This window comes from Molossus molossus, unplaced genomic scaffold (genome assembly GCF_014108415.1).
Source record: "Molossus molossus isolate mMolMol1 unplaced genomic scaffold, mMolMol1.p scaffold_m16_p_7, whole genome shotgun sequence".
Classification (NCBI taxonomy): Eukaryota; Metazoa; Chordata; class Mammalia; order Chiroptera; family Molossidae; genus Molossus; species Molossus molossus.
Window position 1 is genome coordinate 10,935,656 of NW_023425401.1, and position 6,350 is coordinate 10,942,005.

Consider the following 6,350-nt stretch of genomic DNA (forward strand, 5'->3'; position numbering starts at 1 on the left):
GGTTATCTCAGGTCACTCTTTAGCTTAGGGAACTTCTCAACAAGGTCAAATATGGGGCTGGAAGTTCTCAAATTCGGAGCTTCCTGCAGCTTTGCGTAAGAAGCACAGGCGTTAGTTTCCACCGTTATTGCCAAAGAACCCACCATGCAAGTGCCACTGCACAGGGAGGCACATTCGTGTCTTTGTGGCACAGTGGGGAGCCAGCACCACCACACAGCCAGGCACCCCCAGCTCCTGATCGGGGAAGGAGCACCTGGCTTATCGTATTTTCATCCACTTCCAGGTGTGCTGCACACCTACCTCCAGTCACTAACTGCTCACTTAAACAGCAGCAAAACAAACCAGCCTCGCTCTGGACCTGAAAGGCAACAGCATGGCCATGACCCAGGTGCATAGAGCGCAATTTTAGTAAGAGCGGCAGGAGCTGCCAGGAGGCCGCGGCTAGAGCCACCCCGCAGACAGGTTCAGGCAGGGCTGCAGGCCCAGGGCCTCCCAGCACCATTCTCTCTGCCTGAAAACCAAATTAGCTGCACCCAAGACCAGCTCACAACTTGAGAGGCACTAAGCACTGAAAGGTTATGGGCCCCCAATGATAAAAAAATAAACAAACAATAGTAAATTATAAAATAAAGCGCCAAGATGTTAAACACGTCTCTGGTTTTTCCCATGACGACTTGGGTGCTTTTCTGGGCAATAACGAATATCAAAATACCTGAAATTTTGTTGACTTTTTTTCTGTCTCAGTGTTTTATTTTTGTATAAAAGCAGTATCACAATATGGGAATAACAGTTTTAAATAACCTTTATATTAACACCATGCTAACACAGCTATTTTAATTATTGCATGTCATCTTCCCATGTTTTACCTTTGAGACCCACCCCCCCTTTATAGTGCAAATATGCATAACACGGAATTTACCATCTTAACCATTTTTAACTGTACAGGTCAATGGTGTTACATACATTCACACTGTTGTGAAAGCATCACTACTACCCACCTCCAGAACTCTTCTTGCAACACTGAAACTGTCCCCATTAAGTAACTTCTCATCCCCTCCCCCACCCCTGGCAAGGACTCTTCCACTTTCTCTTTCTGTGATTCTGACTACTCGAGTGCCCCATCTGTGGGGAACCATGCTGTATTTGTCTTTTGTGTCTGGTTTGTGTCTTTCCAACCTATGTAAGCCCATGGGGTGTAATAAGTGGGTTGAAATAGGGGTATAATAGGTGGAGTTAGAGGACAGTGTAATATGAAGCCAGCAATGTCTCCTCTGAACAGGAATAACACCCCTGCCCTGAACCCTCACCCTAGACTGTTCAGGCACTGTCCCCCTCCCCCAAATTATAGCTAAGACTGGTGCTGGCAGTCGCTACAGCTACAGGGAAGAATGAATGGCCCGTGAGTTGGCAGCTCTTTGAAAGTGATACCGTGCTAGGACCACTCAGTAGTTCCAGGGGATCTTCAAAACCAGATTTCCATGATTTAAGTGTACGTGTGTGCGCCTTGCTGTGCCCGAACAAAGCCAGTCTGACCGAGCCCGTTCGCGCTGGCTCAGATGAAACGTCCTCCCATCGACCCCGTGAAGTAGGAATGAGCTCCTGAGTAAGGACACTGAGAACTACTGAGTGTGGCTATGCATCGTGTCGTACTGACCAGGAAAGGGATGCTGGCAAATGTGGAAAGCTGAGCAGATCGAAGACCCTGAGCTCCCGCAGTTCAATTCCCCGGCTCCACCAGTGAGCAATGGGCCCTGGAGAGCAAACACTATGCCCAGCTCACGCACGTTACTGGCAGAGCAGGAACGAGAACTCGGCCTTCTGCTGGTGATGTTCCTCCGTTCTGACCGGTTTGTGATCTTCAGCTCTTTCTGCAACTGACCTTCCTGCCACATCTATTAAACCTGGTCCCAACCCACTAGGGCAGGTTAAACAGAATGACCTCTCTCCCTGAGGACACACATGGGGTCTCGTTAGAGCCCCTGGAATCCTTTGGGAAGCCTGAGCTTTAAGCCTATGTCCATGGTGCTAAAAGGGACAGGATTCCAGAGTCACATTTACAAGCCGCATCGTCTGAGACTCAAAGACAGGCACCCCTGGGAGAAGGTCTGGTGACGCAGGAGTCTGACTGCAGAGCCAGTAGCTTCCCCACTGGCCACCTTGCCCTAACCCCACCGCCGGACTGATCAAAGGGAGTGGGTGCAAACGGAAGGCTGAGGTCAGAGTTGGGTGATTTTGCATGTGCCCAGCAAGTATCCATTATGTAAGTGGCCCAGAGTCAAGGAGTCTGGGGACTGACATTGTTTTATTTAAATAAGACTCCATCCAAAGTACCTGGTGTTAGAAGCAATTTCATCTTAAGCCCATTCATCCCAGTTCACAGACACTGGTAAATAGGGAGAGCTGGCCCTGAGACACACTGAACAGCACTATTACAAACAGTTCTTGGGTGCTGAGGATCTGGGTTCAAATCCCAGTGCTACCAGAAGCTGTGTGACCTTGGACAAGTGACTCAGCTTTTCTGTGCCTGCGTTTCCCGCCCATAACAACAGTGCTCTCCTCGCAGGGCTATTTGATTATGAGGAGTAGATCAATACGTGAAAAGCACTTAAAACCCGACATGCAGTGGGGTTCCAGTAATAGTAACTGTTATCTAACCACACCTTTTCCCTCCAGTCTTAATGAGGATTAGGGAGGCTGAGGCGGCTGGAGCCCCAGGCAGCTCCTTAAAGGGCCCGCGCACGGACTTATCGGACTCTCTCCCTCTGAGCTTGGAGGGGAGGCAGCTCGAGGGGCGCCAGAGACACACAGGGAAGAACTGAGCTGTTTGGCACTGGAGCGAGGGCTGGAGAGGGGGCTTTCTCCGGGACAAACGTGCTGTCAGAGGCCTTTGTTCCCTTGGTGAGCCCTTCCCTGGGTGGCAGACAGTCACCATATCTGGGACTCCAGCAACCTGGCTCACACTGGTAGCCCCGCCCTGCTGACTCCCTGAGGCCCCGCCCTGCCCAACTTTCAGGCCCACCCAAGCTGTTGCCAGTTGCTTAACCATAGGATTGGCCTGTCTTGGATCCTGCTTCAGGTTTTTCCTAAATTCTTTCAAACAAGCAGCATCTGGTCTCAGCTAGCCCCATACCTCTCGTTAAGTAATTCACTGAAACAAACACAGGGAGGCAGCCAAAATGAGGAGACAAAGAAACAGGTCCCAAATGAAAGAACAGAACAAAATCCCAAGAAAAGAACTAAGCAAAAGGGAGATAAGCAACCTAACAGATACTGAGTTCAAAATACTGCTTATAAGGATGCTCAATGAACTTAGTGAGAACCTCAGTGAACTTAGGGAGGGGCTCAAAAGCATAAAAAGACCAGTCAGAAATCATGGATACACAGTTACAATTGAAGGAGGCATTAACTGAAATAAAGAATAATTTACACAGCTTCAATAATAGAGTACGTAAATCCAAGGAGCAAACCATCGATTTGGAATATAAGGAAGCAAAAAATGCCCAATCAGAACAGCAAAAAGAAAAAAGAATCCAAAAAAATGAGGATAGTGTAAGGAGCCTCTGGGACAACTTCAAGCGTGCCAACATTCGCATCTTGGGGGTGCCAGAAGGAGAAGAGCGAGGACCTGTTTGAAACAATAATGGCAGAAAACTTTACTAACTTGGTGAAGGAAACAGACATATAAGTCCAGGAAGCACAGAGAGTCCCAAACAAGATGAACCCCAAGAGGCCCACACCAAGACACATCATCATCAAAATGCAAAAGGTTCAAGACAAAGAGAGAATCTTAAAAGCAACAAGAGAAAGGCAGCTAGTTATCTACAAGGGAGTTCCCATTAGGCTGTCAGCTGATTTCTCAAAAGATACTTTGCAGGCCAGAAGGGAGTGGCAAGAAATATTCAGAGTGATGAAAAGCAAGAACCTACAACCAAAATTAGCTCTATCCTGCAAAGCTGTCATTTAGAATCAATGGACATATAAAAACTTTCCCAGACAAGAAAAAGTTAAACGAGTTCATCACTACCAAACCGTTATTATATGAAGTGATGAAGGGTCTTTTTAAAGAAAAAGATAAAATGTATGAACAAACAAAATGGCAATGAATACATATCTATCAACAATGGAATCTACAAACAAAATGAAGAGGTGGAACAGAAACATTCTCATAGATACAGAGAACATTTTGTTGGTTGCCAGTTGGGAGGAGGGTTGGGGGAATGGGTGGAAAAGGTGAAGGGATTAAGAAGCACAAATTCATTGCTAGACTGACAAACCTCAAAGGGAAAGGGGTTGCGGGGGTGGGAAGAAATAAACCAAAGAACTTATATGCATAACCAATGGACACAGACAATAGTGTGGGAAAAGGTGGGAGGGGGGCGGGAGTGGGGAGGAGGGGGTCAATGGGGGGAAAATGCGGAACATCTGTAATACATTTTACATCCAACAATAAAGATTTAAAAAACAAACAAACAAATGGCCAGGAGACATATGAAAAAATGCTCAACATCACTAATCATCAGAGAGATGCAAATTAAAACAACGAGGTATCACTTCACACCTGTCAGAATGGCCGCCATCAACAGATCATCAAACCACAAGTGTTGGCGAGGGTGTGGAGAAAAGGGGACTCTAGTACACTGCTGGTGGGAATGCAGGCTGGTGCAGCCACTATGGAAAACACTATGGTGTTACCTCAGAAAGTTAAAAATTGAACTTCCATTTGACCCAGTGACCCCACTTCTAGGAATATACCCTAAGAAGCCTGAAAACACCAATCAGAAAGAATATATGCACCCCTATGTTCATAGCAGCACTATTTACAATAGCTAAGATCTGGAAACAGCCCAAGTGTCCCTCAGTAGATGAGTGGATAAAAAAGCTGTGGTACTTTTACACAGTGGAATACTATGCAGCTGTAAGACAGACAGATCTCTTACCCTTTGAGACGACATGGAGTGACCTGGAAAGTATTATGCTGAACAAAATAAACCAGTCAGAGAAAGACAAGTACCACATGATTTCACTTATTTATGGAACATCATAAACAAAATAAGCTGTTGATCAAAATACACCTAGAGTCATGTAAGTAGGAACAGACTGACAAACTTCAGATGGACGGGAGTTGGGGGTGGGGGGTGGGAAGAGATAAACCAGAGAACTTATCTGCATATATGCACAACCAAGGGACACAGACATTAGGTTGGGGAAAGCAGGAAGGGGGTGGAAACAGGGAAGAGGGTGTCAAAGGGGGATAAAAGGGGGACATCTGTAATACTTTCAACAATAAAAAATAAATTAATTTTTTTAAAAAAAGAAAAGAAACTGCATGTCCAGGTCATGCCCAGAAGCGTGGATCAGGAAAAGCCAAAAGCCTATTTGCATTCCGACTTGATCTCAGGGACGCTGGAGGGCAGTATCTGGCTTCCACACTAAGACGCAAGGCAGGAGGTCATTTTTCTTTGATGTCAGCATGTGGTTCTTGGTTTCTAGCTTTTTTTTTCCTCTTTCACTCATTAACATGGCTACTGCCTGTAGCCGAAGGGAGTAAGGGGAGTCCTAAGAGCGAGCAGGAGGACAGAGAGGGAGGTGGATGAGAACAGAACAAAACAAATTAGAAAGGTGAGGGAGTGGGGGGTTCTGACTTCCACCCTGCTTCGTACCCCCCTACTGCCCTGTTCAGGAGATGGCCCCCTGGGGCTGCGGCCATCAGCCCGCGTCCTGGGTACTGAAGGTCAATGGAGCCAGCAGCTCATCACTCACGGGGCAGCTGGGAGGTGTCCGCCCTCCCCCGCCGCGTCCACATTTCCCAGTGGGCTCCCACTGGGCAGCATGGAGGATCCTTCTCCTGCTGAGATCGCGCTTGTTTGCACTCCCCGGGAGGACAGTGGTGGTCAACATACTCCTTCCATTTGAATCACCAAGTCCAGCATTTCTCAACCTTTTTCATTATTGCCCTTTTAAGGAGGTGTTGTTGGACGTTTTTTTTCCTACTCCCCCTCCCACCATGAAATTCTGATACCACAGATGTATTCATGTACTTTGGCCTTTGGAGGGCCACAAACCACAGGATATCCAAGTTCTTTCCTGTCCCCCAAGAATCCATTTTCACCCCCTCAGGGGTGATATCCGCTCTGCGGAGAACGCGGGGTCCAGGCAAACCTTTGATGATTCCCTTCACCCTTGCCATCTGCAAGAACCCGTCACCCTACGGGCCTCTGCCCTTCACACGCTGTCCAGCTTCTAACTCAACACATCCTAATAGTTATACATCTGATATGCTCTCTTCCTTTTCTCTCGTATCTGTCCTGAAACAGTTTCAATCTACGTGCCAAAGCTTTGCTCATGCGTAA